This window comes from Salvelinus sp. IW2-2015, linkage group LG37 (genome assembly GCF_002910315.2).
Source record: "Salvelinus sp. IW2-2015 linkage group LG37, ASM291031v2, whole genome shotgun sequence".
NCBI classification, from domain to species: domain Eukaryota; kingdom Metazoa; phylum Chordata; class Actinopteri; order Salmoniformes; family Salmonidae; genus Salvelinus; species Salvelinus sp. IW2-2015.
In genome coordinates, this window is record NC_036876.1 from 18,835,098 (window position 1) to 18,852,171 (window position 17,074).

Below are 17,074 nucleotides of genomic sequence, written 5' to 3' on the forward strand. Positions count from 1 at the left end.
ACACGCCGGTATGACTCTGCCTGCAGAAATACAGCCGGTATGACACTGCAGAAATACAGCCGGTATGACACTGCCTGCAGAAATACAGCCGGTATGACTCTGCCTGCGAAATAACAGCCGGTAAGCGACTCTTGCCTGCAGAAATACAGCCGGTATGACTCTGCCTGCAGAAATACAGCCGGTATGAACTCTGTCTGCAGAAATACAGCCGGTATGACTCTGCCTGCAGAAATACAGCCGGTATGACTCTGCCTGCAGAAATACAGCCGGTATGACGCTGTCTGCAGAATACAGCCGGATGACACTGCCTGCAGAAATACAGCCGGTATGACTCTGCCTGCAGAAATACAGCGCGTATGACTGCTGCAGAAATACAGCCGGTATGACTCTGCCTGCAAGAATACAGCCGGTATGACTCTGCCTGCAAGAATACAGCCGGTATGACGCTGCCTGCAGAATACAGCCGGTATGACTCTGCTGCAGAAATACAGCGGTATGACTCTGCCTGCAGAAATACAGCCGGTAATGAACGCTGCCTTGCAGAAATACAGCCGGTATGACTCTGCCAGAAATACAGCCGGTATGACTCTGCCTGCAGAAATACAGCCGGTATGACGCTGCCTGCAGAAAATCAGCCGGTACAGAAATACAGAAATACAGCAGAACATACAGCAATGCTGCCTGCTTGAACGGTGACTAGCTCAGAGACACATGAAACCATGACATGACCCAGGAATCGATAGAACAGCAGTCAGAGATTCACAAATAGGATGTAACATTGCAAATGAGTCTTTCCTTTTTAAGTGTCTGTGCTACTTTCAGCATGGTTCCATGTCGTGTTGATGAGTTGATCCCACATTGTGTCGGTTAGATCCGTCTTAACATGGTGTTCAACTTTGAGATCTCATTTTCCCCTGGTGTAATTGAACCCAGGGTAGGGTAGTAGACTGTGTGTGCTGTGTGTGTGTGTGTGTGTGTGTGTGTGTGTGTGTTGTGTGTGTGTGTGTGTGTACAGGGGAAGAAAAAAGTATGTGAACCCTTTGGAAATACCTGGATTTCTGCTTAAATTGGTCATAAAATTTGATCTGATCTTCATCTGAGTCACAATAGACAAACACCAGTGTGCTTAAACCAATAACACACAAATTCATGTCATTTTCAATGCCATTTCCAGCTACAACAGACATTGACAATGCTTACACTGTGTTTCTGATCAATTTGATGTTATTTATATGGACAAAAAAGTAGCTTTTCTCAAAAACAAGGACATTTCTAAGTGACCCCAAACTTTTGAACAGTAGTGTACATATTCTCATTCACTCCTTAAGATTGTGTATTAGGTAGTTGTTGGGGAATTGTTAGATGACTTGTTAGATATACTGCACTGTCGGAACTAGAAGCACAAGCATTTCACTACACTCACATTAACATCTGTTAACCATGTGTATATGACCAATAACGTCTGTTAACCATGTGTATGTGACCAATAACATCTGTTACCATGTGTATGTGACCATAACATCTGTTAACCATGTGTATGTGACCAATATCTGCTCACCCATGTGTATGTGACCAATAATCTGCTCACCATGTGTTGTGACCAATAACATCTGTTAACCAGTGTATGTGACCAATAACATCTGTTAACCATGTGTATGTGACAATAACATCTGCTCACCATTGTTATGTGACCAATAACATCTGCTCACCATGTGTATGTGACCAATAAACATCTGCTCACCATGTGTATGTGACCAATAACTCTGTTAACCATGTTCTGTGACCATACATTTGTTAACAAGTGTCATGTGACATACATTGTTAACATGTGTCTGTGACCAATAACATCTGTTAACCATGTGTATGTGACCATTAACAAGTTTATTATGAAACATTAACATGTGATTTGGATGAGACCTCTGTTGATTCAGTTAGCGAGCCATGACTTCAGTAGTAGTTCTTGTAGCATTACTTGTTACTGTTTCCTGTTGGCAGTGAACTTCAACTACCCGTCACTGGAGGAGCCCAAACCTCCAACCCCCCCTCCCCCCGAGCCGGACCCTGAACCCAGGCTGCCCCTGCCTCCCTGGTAGCGTACAGGTGAACGGTGCCCCCTGGAGAATCTGACCCCCTCCCACCCTGAGCCCCCCTCCACATGGACGGAGGCAGATGCCACAGACTCACCCCACACAGGGTTCACTCACCCTGGAGTAGACCACAGCAAGAAGGACCCTGGAGCCGGTCCAGGGACTCCCAGCCAGCCTGGAGGGACAGCCAAGCACATCCCACAGGTAACTGCACGAGCTCATGCATTTGTTTGTTTTTTATCATTCATTCAATAAATATTTAGCTCTTAAATATATATAAAAGGATCGTTTACCAAAATCACAAGATGACATTGGTTTCATTACCCTATAGCAGTCTATGGACAAGGTATGACACCAATCCACGATTTTGGTTTGGTTTCAAGTCATGGTATCCTTTATTTCAATTTTTCACACATGTCCAAAGCATCTATAAGTAACTTTGATGAGCTACACAATCAATTTGAGATACTTTAGGTTGATTTGGACATGATGTGTGAAATGGTCATGTATTAGGTACTATGGCTTTCATTGGATTTGTGACACAAATCATAAAACGAAAGCGTTTGAAAACAGTGCCAGGGAAACTAAACTAAATCATGGATCGCTCTCATACCTTTTATAGACTGCTTACAGGGTAAGGAAACCAGTTGTCATGTGGGTAAACTATCCCTTCAAATATATTTCAAGAGAACGGCACAATGAGATGTTGGTGGCATTTTCCGAGTTCTCAATAGTTAAGAAAGACTGTGTTAATGTCACCACTTTCATTTCTGCTTTTTATTGTTCTTCAAATGTCTAATTTTAAAAGCTTAATCATCCCTGTTTGTTACCCCCTCCTCCCGTTCCTCGCTTCCCCAGATCGACCGTACCAAGAAGCCWTCAGTCAGAGTCTCAGACGGGTCTAAACCACCCCTGGATGCCCTCCCCAGGGACCTGCCCCCCTCCTCCCAGAATGGCCCGTCTGTACCCCAACCCAACCGCTCGGGCAAACCGGCCTTTGACCCGTCGGTGCCGCTGACGGACGAGGAACGTGGTCAGATCCACACGGAGACGGCTGCTCTGATGGAGAAGGCCCGGAGAGAGCAGAAACAACGCAAACAGGAACGCCGCACCGAGGAGGAGTGGAGAGCGAGGGAACGCCGGGAGAACCAGGAGAAGGAAAATGAGGAGATGGAGAAGAGGAGGAAGGAGGAAGAGAACAGGACTCAGGAGAGGAAGAGGTTGGAGAGACAGAAGGCAGAGGAGGAGAAGGAGAACGGGGTTGGGGAGGAGCGAGAGACGAGGGGGAAGGAGCAAAGGGAGGATACGCCGACAAACGGTGCTTCTCTGGACTCGCCAGCTCCCAGCCGTGTCGTCACTGAGATTAAGGTCAGTGTCTCTGTCTATCTGTGGCTGCGTTCCGATTCTCTACCCTTCTCATAGAAGGCGTTCACTCATGTCATTTAAAAGNTCACTGAGATTAAGGTCAGTGTCTCTGTCTATCTGTGGCTGCGTTCCGATTCTCTACCCTTCTCATAGAAGGCGTTCACTCATGTCATTTAAAAGGATTGGTTTGGTGCACGCATGGGAGGGAGTTTCCACCATCTTCCTCACACCAGTCCTTTTAAAATCATGAGGAGTGAACACTTTGAGAGAATTATTTTATACATTTTGTATTATATATTTTTTTTCTCCCCAATTTCGTGGTATCCAATTGGGAGTTAGTCTTGTCTCATCGCTGCAACTCCTGTGCGTCCTCCGAAACCCAACCAAGCCGCACTGATTCTTGACACAATGTCCGCTTAACCTGGAAGCCAGCCGCACCGATGTTTCCCCACTCTTCCACCAAGGCACGTGCAAGTTCCCGGACATTTCTGGGGGAAATGGCCCTTGCCCTCACCCTCCGATCCAACACGTCCCAGACGTGCTCTATGGTATTGACATCCGGGCTCTTCGCTGGCCATGGCAGAACATTGACATTCCTGTCTTGCAGGAAATCACGCACAGAACGAGCAGTATGGCTGGTGGCATTGTCATGCTGGAGGGTCATGTCAGAATGAGCCTGCAGGAAGGGTACCACATGAGGGAGGAGGATGTTTCCCTGTAACGCACAGCTTTGAGATTGCCTGCGATGACAACAAGCTCAGACCGATGATGCTATGACACACCGCCCCAGACAATGACGGACCCTCCACCTCCAAATCGATCCCGCTCCAGAGTACAGGCCTCGGTGTAACGCTCATTCCTTCTACGATAAACACGAATCCGCTCACCCCTGGTGAGTCAAAATCAGGACTCGTCAGTGAAGAGCACTTTTTGTCAGTCCTGTCTCGTCCAGCGACGGTGGGTTTGTGCCCATAGGAAACGTTGTTGCCGGTGATGTCTGGTGAGGATCTGCCTTACAACAGGCCTACAAGCCCTCAGTCCAGCCTCTATCAGCCTATTGCCGACAGTCTGAGCACTGATGGAGGGATTGTGCATTCCTGGTGTAACTTGGGCAGTTGTTGTTGCCATCCTGTACCTGTCCGGCAGGTGTGATGTTCGGATGTACAGATCCTGTGCAGGTGTTGTTACGCGTGGTCTGCCACTGCGAGGATGATCAGCTGTCCATCCTGTATCCTGTACCGATCCTGTGCAGGTGTTGTTACACGTGGTCTGCCACTGCGAGGACGATCATCTTTCCGTCCTGTATCCCTGTAGCACTGTCTTAGGCGTCTCACAGTACGAACATTGCAATTTATTGCCCTGGCCACATCTGCAGTCCTCATGCTTCCTTACAGCATCCCTAAGGCACGTTCCCGCAGATGAGCAGGGACCATGGGCATCTTTCTTTTGGTGTTTCTCAGTCCGTAGAAAGGCCTCTTTAGTGTCCTAAGTTTTCATAACTGTGACCTTAATTGCCTACCGTTTGTAAGCTGTTAGTGTCTTAACAACCATTCCACAGGTGCATGTTCATTAATTGTTTATGGTTCATTGAACAAGAAATACAGTGTAGACATTGGCCAGCATCCCGGAGTCGCCTTGTTGACGTTGAGACTGTTGTTTTGCGGGTACTGTTTAATGAAGCTGCCAGTTGAGGACTTGTGAGGCGTCTGTTTCTCAAACTAGACACTCTAATGCACTTGTTCTCTTGCTCTGTTGTCCACCGGGGCCTCCCACTCCTCTTTCTATTCTGGTTAGAGCCAGTTTGCACTGTTTTGTGAAGGGAGTAGTACACAGCGTTGTACAAGATCTTCAGTTTCTCACATGGAATATCCTTCATTTCTCAGAACAAGAATAAGACTTGACGAGTTTCAGAAGAAAGTGCTTTGTTTCTGGCCATTTTGAGCCAAACCCACAAATGCTGATGCTCCAGATACTCAGCTAGTCTGAAGAAGGCCAGTTTTATTGCTTCTTAAATCACAGTTTTCAGCTGTGCTAACATAATTGCAAAAGGGTTTTCTAATCATCAATTAGCCTTTTAAAATGATAAACTTGGATTAGCTAACACAACGTGCCATTGGAACACAGGAGTGATGGTTGCTGATAATGGGCCTCTGTACGCCTATGTAGATATTCCATTTCCAGCTACAATAGTCATTTACAACATTAACAATGTCTTCACTGTATTTCTGATCAATTTGATGTTATTTTATTCTTTCAAAAAGGACATTTCTAAGTGACCCCAAACTTTTAAACAGTAGTGTATACACAGTTGAATCAGAAGTTTACATACACTTAGGTTGAGTCATTAAAACTCGTTTTTCAACCACTCCACAAATTTTTGTTAACAAACTTAGTTTTGGCAAGTTGGTTAGGACATGTACTTTGCATGACACAAGTCATTTTTCCAACTCCACCAACTTTAAGGACTTTTGGAGATCATTCCACATGAGCGGAGGCCAAAAAACTAAAATCAGATTTACGTAACTCGGTGGAGATTGATCTCCAGGGTTAGCCGTCCCTGAGTCCAGGTCTGGTAACTTGTACGTCTGAAGGTTACCAATGAGGTAAGGTATGGCGGAAGTTTAGGGGGCTTTATAGCCAAAAAGAGCGCAATGCATCAAACTACGAGTTTCAAGGAGGGCCAGCCTACTTTCTCTGTCTGTCTGTGGCAGTGAGTCTCTGTTTCTGTGATGCTGAAAGAGACACTAAGCATCTAACCATTTCTCCAGTCTTACTGTACCTTCTCAGCCCAACACCAGTAAGCCCATCCATAGCCAACCCATCTCTTAATTAAACTCCATCCATCTCACCCGTCTGATAATATCCACAATGTAATACTATCCATTAGCCACCAGTTAGTAAGTAGACTGTCCCAATGACCAGCGGAAATCCATCCCATGTGTACCCATATCCTACTACAGTGGTTCTCAAAACCTCTCCTCGGTGACCCCCAGCCGGTCCGAACTCTCCTCGGTGCCCCAGCCGGTCCGAACCTCTCCTCGGGGACCCCAGCCGGTCCGAACTCTCCTCGGGGACCCCAGCGCGTCGAACCTCTCCTCGGGAACCCCGCCGGTCCGAACCTCTCCTCGGGGACCCCAGCCGGTCCGAACCTCTCCTCGGGACCCCCAGCGGTCGAACCTCTCCTCGGTGACCCCCAGCCGGTCCGAACCTCTCCTCGGTGACCCACCGGTCCGTAACCTCTCCTCGGGACCCCAGCGCGGTCCAACCTCTCGGACCGTGCTCCTTCGGGGCCCCAGCCGGTCCGAACCTCTCCCGGGGACCCCCAGCCGGTCGAACCTCTCCTCGGTGACCCCCAGCCGGTCCAAACCTCTCCCCGGGCCCCCAGCCGGTCCATATATTTGATCTATTCCAGAACTAGCCACCTGATTCAACTTGTCAACAATAATCCAGACCTTGACTAGGCGAATCAATCATCGGCCGACTGGCGACTACATCGACTATGCGAACATCAATCATCGGGCCGACTAGCGATCAATCATCGGGCCCTCGACTAGGCGAATCAATCATCGGGCCCTCGACTAGGCGAATCAATCATCGGCGCCCTCGACTAGGCGAATCAATCATCGGGCCCTGCTAGGCGAATCAATTCGGGCCCTCGCTAGGCGAATCAATCATCGGGGCCTGATAGGGAATCAGGTGAGATAGTTTAGGGTTACATTTGTGAAACACCCGGGGGGTTGTTGAGGAGAGATTTGGAGAACCACTGTCCTAATATACAGCCCATCAATCTCACTGATACCCATAAAGCTAATCTGCATAGTCAAATGATGTGAGCTGCACTGTGTTGTGTCCCTCCCAAACCCCAGGCTCCATCCCCRCTGAAGCTTAGTGGTGCTGTAAAGAGGAGCCATCAGCCTGGGATGTTAAAGCATAGAACAGTTGATGACTATGTCATACCCAAGGTATATAATCAACACTAAACCACCACATCGTTATGGCATGTTGTTGTTTTAGAAAAAGCTTCAGTATTTTTTTATTTTATTTATTAGTTATTTCCGCATCCAGAGTGCATGTTTTCGACCGCTCTTGGAAATGGTGGGACACAAATGGCACTTGGGACGTTTGATCCCCAAGTTTTTACGATTTTTCTTTTCTTTATTTTTTTTGTTCTACCATCGGCTGCCGGGAACATTCTAGTGAAGCAACAGGAGAACCCTGCATTTCAATACTACCGCTAGCTACCCCCCTTTGACTGAGCAGAATTCTCCTTACATTGGCTGCGCTCTATACACTGTGTGTGTGTGTGTAACGTGTGTAATGTGTGTGTAACGTGTGTAATGTGTGTGTAACGTATGTAATGTGTGTGTTGTCCCACAGCGGGAGCTCCTAACCAGAGCCAGGAGTGAGGAGATGGGCAGGAGTGTACCAGGCCTGCCTGTTGGCTGGATGAAGGTAAAACAAACACTAAACTGACATATCAAACTATTTCACCTTTTAGTTTCTTGATGTTTAAAGAGAACTGCTAAGTAGCCAGCAAGGGGAAAGCATTGACGTGTACATATTCTATCAGTGTAATGGTAAACTACATCGCATGCAAATACGATGGAGAATGTTTTCACACACAACCATCAGTTGTGAGAAAAAGAAAATGGAGAACGAAAGAAAGAAACTCTCCCCTCTCCTCTCTCCACCAGTTCTTGGACACGGTAACCGGTACCTACCGTTACTACCATTCCCCAACCAACCGGGTGGACTGCTACCCCCCTGAGGTCAGCGTACCCCAGACGCCCCCCTCCACCCCTCCTACGGCCAAACAGAAGCAGCCCCGCCCCGCTGAGRCAGACCAGACCATGGACCGCGACCAGGAGCAGTCCAAACTGAAACGTTCCTACTCTTCTCCAGACATCAGCCAGGACCTGAGGGAGGAGGGGCTAAAGAAGGTTACCGCCCCTATAACTGCAGCCACGCGRCCAACCTTTAACAGGGAGACCAAGTAGGTGACATCATCGTCACATGGATGGGCCTGGTCAATATATACGTTTCACTCACTCAGATTAAGCCTAATACTGGACTAAAAAGCTATTTTTCAATGACGAATATGTTTTTAAATCCTGGGGTGTATTCATTAGTTGGATTCCGTTGCAAAGCGTTTTGTCTTATTACAAAACGTTTTGCAACGGAAACCGTTTKCCGTTTTACTCTAGGAACCAAACGGAAGCCAACAGAGAAAACAGAACGAAACGGGGAGGGACCTAGCTGAATTTATCCAATCGAAACCGTTTCCGTTACAAAATGTTTTGCAACYGACAACGTTTTGCAATGGAATCCGACTAATGAATACACCCCTGGACTACACTTAATCTGAGTCTGGTGTTAAAATCAGTCCTTGGACTAAGTTGCATTTAAATGTTTCTAGATCATTTGGATTCATGGATATGATAAAAAATACTATTGGATTATAACAAAACTTGATTTATAAGGTTTGAGTCTCCATAAGTATTTAATCCACATTTCTGGATGAAAGTTGATGACGTCACAGTAGCTATCTGTTTTATAATCCAGTTTATTTGACTGTACTGTTTGTAACTTGTCACATCCCTCCCCCAGACCATCCACTGCTAGCGTTTACACCAAGGTGGAGATCGCCCGTCCGTCTGCGGCTAAGATCCGTAACCTGAACCCTGTGTTCGGCGGTCTGGGCGCCTCGCTCACCGGCCTGCGTAACCTAGGTAACACCTGCTACATGAACTCCATCCTGCAGTGTCTCTGCAACACACCGGCCATGGTGGACTACTTCAACAAGAACCTCTATCAGGAGGATATCAACAGGTCAGTCGTGTAGTGGTAATGATAATGTAGTCATGATAATGTAACCGCCGGCCTGGTGGACTACTTCAACAAGAACCTCTATCAGGAGGATATCAACAGGTCAGTCGTGTAGTGGTATGATAATGTAGTCATGATAATGTAGTGGTTTATAATGTAACACGCCGGGCCATGGTGGACTACTTCAACAAGAACCTCTATCAGGAGGATATCAACAGGTCCAGTCCCGTGTAGGTGTAAGATAAGTAGTAACATGATCAATGTAGTGGTTTATAATGTAAGACGCCGGCCATGGTGGACTACTTCAACAAGAACCTCTATCAGGAGGATATCAACAGGTCAGTCGTGTAAGTTGTATGATAATGTAGTGGTTTTATAATGTACACACGCCGGCCATGGTGGACTACTTCAACAAGAACCTCTATCAGGAGGATTCAACAGGTCAGTCGTGTAGTGGTAATGATAATGTAGTCATGATAATGTAGTGGTTTATAATGTAACACGCCGGCCATGGTGGACTACTTCAACAAGAACCTCTATCAGGAGGATATCAACAGGTCAGTCGTGTAGTGGTAATGATAATGTAGTACATGATATGTAGTGGTTTTAATGTAACACGCGGCCATGGTGGACTCTTTCAACAAGAACCTCTATCAGAGGATATCAACAGGTCAGTCCGTGTATGTGGTAATGAATCATGTAATTAATGAAAATGTAGTGGTTTATAATGTAAACACCTCGTCGCCCATGTGGACTACTTCAACAAGAATCCTCTATCAGGAGGATATCAACAGGTCAGTCAGATGATACAAACCCGATGTTGATAAACTCCCATATCTACTGGGTGAAATACCACAGTGTGCCATCACAGCAGCAAGATGTGTGACCTGTTACCACAAGAAAAGGTCAACCAGTGAAGAACAAACATCATTGTAAATACAACCCATATTTATGTTTATTTATTTTCCCTTTTGTACTTTAACCATTTGTACATCGTTACAACACTGTATATAGACATAATATGACATTTGTRATGTCTKTATTCTTTTGGAASTTYTGTGAGTGTAATGTTTGCTGTTCATTTTTATGGTTTATTTCACTTTTGTATRTTATCTACYTCACTTRCTTTGRCAATGTTAACAYATGTTTCCCATGACGATAAAGCCCCTTGAATTGAATTGATAATTGTAGTTATATTGATAATGTAGTAATAACACTTTAACAATAATTACTACCAAGATAAGAGGATCATACATATACAGCTAACTCTCTCTGTCTGTCTCTCTCTCTCTCTCTGCCTGTCTCTCTCTCTCTGTCTCTCTCCCTCCCTCTCTCTCCCTCCCTTTCTGTCTCTCTCTGTGTCTGTCTGTCGGTGCCACCCTCTCCCCCCCTGACAGGGCTAATATCCTGGGTCACCGAGGTGAGGTAGCAGAGGAGTTTGGTGTGATCATGAAGGCTCTGTGGTCAGGCCTGTATAAGTGTATCAGCCCCCGCGACTTTAAGTTCACTATAGGGAAGATCCATGAATCCTTCTCTGGCCAGGAACAGCAGGACTCCCAGGAGCTGCTGCTCTTCCTTATGGACGGACTCCACGAGGACCTCAACAAGGTAGGGAGACCGGAGAGCGAGCAGGACAAAAGTGATTAACAAGGAAAATAGTTTGAAGATTACCTAGTGCCTCCAAAGTTACATAGTAGGGTAGAATTCTGGAATGGAACAATGACGACTCCTGTCAAATGGGCCTAGTTAAAGCTGAGCTGGAGTTGACCACAGTAGTAATTATACTGCAAAGTGGTCCTCTGTAGCCCGGAGCGGTCCTCTGTGGCMCGGCGCGGTCCTCTGTGGCCCGGATCGTCGGTGCGATTCCCGGGACCACCCATATGTCAAATGAATGCTGGATGACTGTCAGTTGCTTTGGATAAAAGCCTATGCTAAATGGCATATATAATATTATTAAAGGTCACTTCTGGAGATGTCAGTACCGTTGCTGATCCGGTGGAAAATTAAAAGCCTTTTTGAAGCACAGCACACGTTCAGCTTTTTAAAATGGTGTCGTCACTGGTCTACAGGAGTAATGTCCTAGAGGATGTCCTGAGGAGACGTCCTGTCCATCATCAAGTGTCTGGGAGAGAAGAGGAAGACAGGCCGAATGGTGTGGGGAGAGAGAGGAGAGGCAGATTGGTGGGGGAGAGAGAGGAAGGAGATGGTGGTGGGGAGAGAGGAGAAGGAGATGGTGTGGGGAGAGAGAGGAGAGGAGATGGTGTGGGAGAGAGAGGAAGAGGAGATGGTGTGGGAGAGAGAGGAGAGGAGAAAGTGGTGTGGGGAGAGAGAGGAGAGAGATGGTGGGGGAGAGAGGAGAGGAGATGGTGTGGGGAGAGAGGAGGGAGATGGTGTGGGGAGAAGAGGAGAGGAGATGGTGTGGGAGAGGAGAGGGAGATGGTGTGGGGAAGAGGGCAGAGAGAGATGGTGTGGGAGAGAGAGGAGAGGAGATGGTGTGGGGAGAGAGGAGAGGAGAGAGGAGAAAGGGGTGGTGAGAAGAGATGGTGGGGAGAGAGAGAGAGGAGATGGTGTGGGGAGAGAGGAGAGGAGATGGTGTGGGGAGAGAGAGGAGAAGGAGATGGTGTGGGGAGAGAGAGGAGAGGAGATGGTGTGGGGAGAGAAGAGAGATGGTGTGGAGGAGGAGAGGAGATGGTGTGGGGAAGCGAGGAGAGGAAGAATGGGTGTGGGGGAGAGGAGGGAAATGAGGTGGAGAGGAGATGTGTGGGAGAGAGGAGAGAGATGGTGTGGGGAGAGAGAAGGAGATGGTGTGGGGAGAGAGGAGAGAGATGGTGTGGGGAGAGCGGAGAGGAGACTGGGTGTGGGAGAGAGGAGAGGAGATGGTGTGGGGAGAGAGGAGAGGAGATGGTGGTGGGGGAGAGAGAAGAGGAGATGGTGTGGGGAGAGGAGAGAGGAGAGATGGTGTGGGGAGAAGAGGAGAGGAATGGTGTGGGGAGAGAGGAGAGGAGATGGTGTGGGGAGAGAGGAGAGGCGAGATGGTGGGGGAGAGAGGAGAGGTAGATGTGTGGGGAGAGAGGAGAGGAGATGGTGGGGAGAGAGAGAGGAGGTGGGGGGAAGAGAGGATGAAGGAGGTGGTGTGCGGAGAAGAGAGAGAGGAGGTGGTGTGGGGAGAGAGGAGATGAGGATGGTGTGGGGAGAAGAGGAGAGGAGTGGTGTGGGGAGAGGGAGAGGAGGTGGTGTGGGGAGAGAGGAGAGGAGATGGTGTGGGGAGAGAGAGAGGAGATGGTGGTGGGAGAGAGGAGAGGAGATGGTGTGGGGATGAGAGGAGAGGAGAATTGGTGTGGGGAGAGAGGAAGAGGAGATGGTGTGGGGAGAGAGAGAGGAGATGGTGGGGGAGAGAGGAGAGGAGATGGTCTGGGGAGAGAGGGAGAGGAGATGGTGTGGGGAGAGAGGAGAATGGTGTGGGAGAGAGGAGAGGAGATGTGTGGGGAGAGGAGGGAGAATGTGTGGGGAGAGAGGAGAGGAGATGGTGGGAGAGACGAGAGGAGATGGTGTGGGGAGAGAGAAGATGGGATGTGTGGGGAGAGAGAAGAGGAGAGATGGGTGGGGAGAGAGAAGAGGAGATGGTGTGGGAGAGAGAGGAGAGGAATTGGTGTGGAGAGAGAAGAGAGATGGTGTGGGGAGAGAGGAGAGGAGATGGTGTGGGAGAGAGAGAGGAGATGGTGTGGGGAGAGAGGAGAGGAGATGGTGTGGGGGAGAGGAGGAAATGTGTGGGGAGAGAGGAGAGGAGATGGTGTGGGGGAGGGAGAAGCGAAAGAAGAGGAGACGCCGTGTGCGGGAGAGAGAAGAGAGAAAGAGAGATGGAAGACTGTGCCCATCCCATTGACCCTAGTTACCTTCCCCCCCCCCTTTTTCATACTCCAATGGGGAAGGTTTAGGGACGAATTGGAACAGGGCCCTTTGTAGTGTGCTCATCTAACATCATATCCTGCCGTGTGACCTGTGGATGTGTCTTGTGACATCATCGGTTCCCTTGTCCAGCCCCAGGCACCTATGTCGGCATCTAAAGTAGTGCACTAATAGCAGAATAGGGTGGCTTTTAGGACGCGGACTCCGTCTCTACATAAACACTATTAATGTCATCAGAATAGTTAATTAACCCTCGGTGCCTGTTAAACCTTCTCCCCCACACGTTACCGTATCGGACCGCGCTCTAGACAACTGCATGGGAGGGAAGCTGATAGTTTAGACTGTGTCTGGTGTCTGTTGAACCTCTCCCCACCGTACCGTCCTGGACGGCGCTCTAGACAAACTGCATGGGAGGGAAGCTGATCCGTAATTCGACTGTGTCTGGTGCCTGTTGAACCTTCTCCCCCCCACCGTAACCGTACTGGACAGTGCTCTAGACAAACTGCATGGGAGGGAAGCTGATCGTTTAGACTGTGTTCTGGTGTGGTTGAACCTCTCCTCCACCGTACCCGTACTGGATCAGGGCTCTAGACAACGCATGGGAGGGAAGCTGATGCTTTAGACTGTTGTCCTGGTGTGGTTGAAACCTCTCCTCCACCGTACGTACTGGACAGGGACTCTAGCACAAACTGCATGGAGGGAAGCTGAATAGTTTGAGACTGTGGTTCTGGTGCCCGTTGAACTTCTCCCCACCGTACGTACTGGACAGGGCTCTAGCACAACGCATGGGAGGGAAGCTGATAGGTTTAGGACTGTTGTCTGGTGGCTGTGAGACCTGCTCCCGCCCACCGTACGACTGGACAGGCGCTCTAGACAAACTGCATGGGAAGGGAAGCTGATAGTTTAGACTGTGTTGGTGCCTGTTGAACCTCTCCCCACCGTACCGTACTGGACAGCGCTCTAGAACAAACTGCATGGGAGGGAAGCTGATGAGTTTAGACTGTGTTGGTGCCTTGTTGGAACCTCTCCCCCCCACCGTACTGTCTGGACAGGGCTTCTAGCACAAACCTGCATGGGAGGGAAGCTGATAGTTTAGACTGTGGTCTGGTGCCTGTTGAACTCTCCCCCACCGTACCGTACGGACAGCGCTCTAGACAACTGCATGGGAGGGAAGCTGATAGCTTTAGACTGTGGTCTGGTGTGGTTGAACCTCTGCCCTCCCACGCGTACCGTACTGGACAAGTGTCTAGACAAACTGCATGGGAGGGAAGCTGATAGTTTAGACCTGTTGGTGCTGTTGATCTCCCCCCACCGTACCGTACTTGGACAGGGGCCTCTAGACAACTGCATGGGAGGGAAGCTGAAGTTTAGACTGTGTCCTGGTGCCTGTTGAACCTCTCCTCCCACCGTAACCGTACTGGACAGGCTCTTAGACAAACTGCATGGGCGGGACAGCTGATGGTTTTAGACTGTGTCTGGTGCCTGTTGAACCTCTCCCCCCACCGTAACGTACTGGACAGCGCTCTACGACAAACTGCATGGGAGGGAAAGCTGATGGTTTAGACTGTGGTCTGGTCTGTTGAACCTCTCCCCCCACGTACCCTCGTACTGGACAGGGCCTAGGCAAAACTGCATGGGAGGGAAGCCTGATAGTTTAGACTCGTGGTCTGGTGGCATGTTGAACCTCTCCCCCCACCGTAGCCGTACTGGACATGTTTTGGGCTCCTAGACAAACTGCATTGGGAGGGAAGCTGATAGTTTAAGACTGTGTCTGGTGCCTGTTTGACATTCTCCCCACCGGTAACCGTACTGGCCGGGCTCTAGACAAACTGCATGGGAGGGAAGCTGATTAGTTTAGACTGTGTCTGGTGCCTGTTGAACCTCGTCCCCCACCGTACCCGTACTGGACAGTGGCTCTATGACACAACTGCATGGGAGGGAAGCTGCTAGTTTAGACTGTGTCTGGTGCCTGTTGAAGCCTCTCCCCCACCGTAGCCGTACTGGACAGCGCTCTAGACAAACTGCATGGGAGGGAAGCTGATAGTTTTAGCTGTGTCTGGTGCCTGTTGAACCTCTCCCCCCACCGTAAACCGTACTGGACAGGGCTCTAGACAACTGCATGGGGGAGGGCAGCTGATTTTAGTGTTAGACTGTGGTCTGGTGTGGTTTGACCTCTCCCCCACCCATACCGTACTGGACAGGGCTCCTAGACAAACTGCATGGGAGGGAAGCTGATAGTTTTAGACTGTGTCTGTGCCGTTGACCTCTCCCCCACCGTACCGTACTGGACAGGGCCTCTAGACAAACTGCATGGGAGGGACGCTGAGTAGTTTAGCTGTGTCCTGGTGCCTGTTTGAACTCTCCCCCCACCGTACCGTACTGGAAGGGCTCTAGACAACTGCATGGGAGGGAAAGGCTGATAGTTTTAGACCTTGTGTCTGGTGCCCTGTTGAACCTCTCCCCCACCGTACCGGTAACTGGAAAGCAGCGCTCTAGACAAACTGGCATGGGAGGGAAGCTGATAGTTTAGACTGTCTGGTGCCTGTTGAACCTCTCCGCCCCACGTACCGTACTGCGACGGGCTCTAGACAAACTGCATGGGAAGGGAAGCTGATAGTTTAGACTGTGTCTGGTGTCTGTTGAACCTCTCCCCCCACCGTACGCGTACTGGACAGGCGCTCTAGACAACTGCATGGGAGGGAAGCTGATAGTTTAGACTGTGTCTGGGTGCCTGTTGAACCTCTCCCCCCACCGTACAGTACTGGACAAGGGCTCTAGACAAACTGCAAATGGGAGGGAAGCTGATAGTTTAAGACTGTGTCTGGTGTCTGTTTGAACCTCTCCCACCACGTACGTACTGGAACAGCGTCTCTAGACAAACTGCATGGGAGGGAGCCTGATAGTTTGACTGTGTCTGGTGTCGTTGAACCTCTTCCCCCCACGTACCGTACTGGACAGCGCTCTAGACAACTGCATGGGAGGGAAAGCTGATAGTTTAGGCTGTGTCTGGTGCCTGTTGCACCTCTCTACAAGAGGACTCAGTTGAAGCAGCAGCTGCAGCTTTAAACAAAGGCTCGCTCTCTCTTCATCTGTGCTGATTCAGGAAGGTCTTGACAGGTGGAAATAATATGGTGGAGGAAAAGCTTTAGTCCTGTATAGCTTTCCCCTGGTCACACATGGAACCCTTGTTCACAAACTAGTTGCAACTATCGGCCGCATAGGGCTCTGGTCAAAAGTAGGGCACTATATACGGCAATAATGATGACCATTTGAAAAATGACCGTCTCTCTCTCTCTCCTCTATATCTGTTCTCTCTCTCTGCTTTCTGTTTCTCTCTTTCTGTTCTCCGTCTGTTCTGTGCATGTTGTAATTGCCCTGTCCTCTCTCTGTCTCTGTCCATGTTGTATTGCCTGTCCCTCTCTCTGTTCTGTCCATGGTTGATTGCCCTTCTCTGTCTCTGTCCATGTTTGTATTGCCTCTCTCTCTCTGTCCATGTTGTATTGCCCCTCTCTCTGTCTCCTGTCCATGTTGGTATTGCCCTGTCCTCTTCTCTGTCATGTTGTTATTGCCCTGTCCTCTCTCTCTGTCCATGTTGTATTGCCCTGTCCTCTCTCTCTGTCTGTTGTATTGCCTGTCCTCTCTCTCTGTCCAATGTTGTATTGCCCTGTCCTTGTCTGAAGGTTGCTAATCGAAGCGTTACACGGAGAGCAGATGAACGATCTGGACGACCAGCGGGCTCTGACCAGGCTGGACCAAACCACAAGCCAGCTCAACCGAGTCTGTCCATCGTAGCGCTGTTCAGGGACAGTTTAAGAGCACAGTTCAAGTGTCCTCACCTGCACAGGAAGTCACGCACCTTCGAGACCTTTATGTACCTGTTCCTGCCGTGG

The 17,074-nt window shown here is 49.1% G+C and overlaps 1 long non-coding RNA gene and 1 pseudogene across 4 annotated transcripts; both read left to right on the forward strand.

Annotated features, from left to right (window-relative positions):
- The first annotated feature begins 468 nt into the window (after nt 1-468).
- Nucleotides 469-17,071, forward strand: LOC111960407 (ubiquitin carboxyl-terminal hydrolase 8-like; annotated as a pseudogene).
- On the forward strand, nt 11,741-13,031 carry LOC139023848 (uncharacterized). Of its 4 annotated transcripts, none has more exons than XR_011475035.1 (5): nt 11,741-11,805; nt 11,836-11,947; nt 12,155-12,381; nt 12,506-12,560; nt 12,995-13,031. It is a non-coding gene; the product is annotated as an uncharacterized lncRNA (long non-coding RNA). The 4 variants fall into 4 exon arrangements; XR_011475037.1 differs by lacking the exon at nt 12,995-13,031 and adding an exon at nt 12,055-12,106 and having other exon boundaries at nt 12,506-12,588; XR_011475036.1 differs by lacking the exon at nt 12,995-13,031 and adding an exon at nt 12,080-12,106 and having other exon boundaries at nt 12,506-12,588.
- Nucleotides 17,072-17,074: the final 3 nt, after the last annotated feature.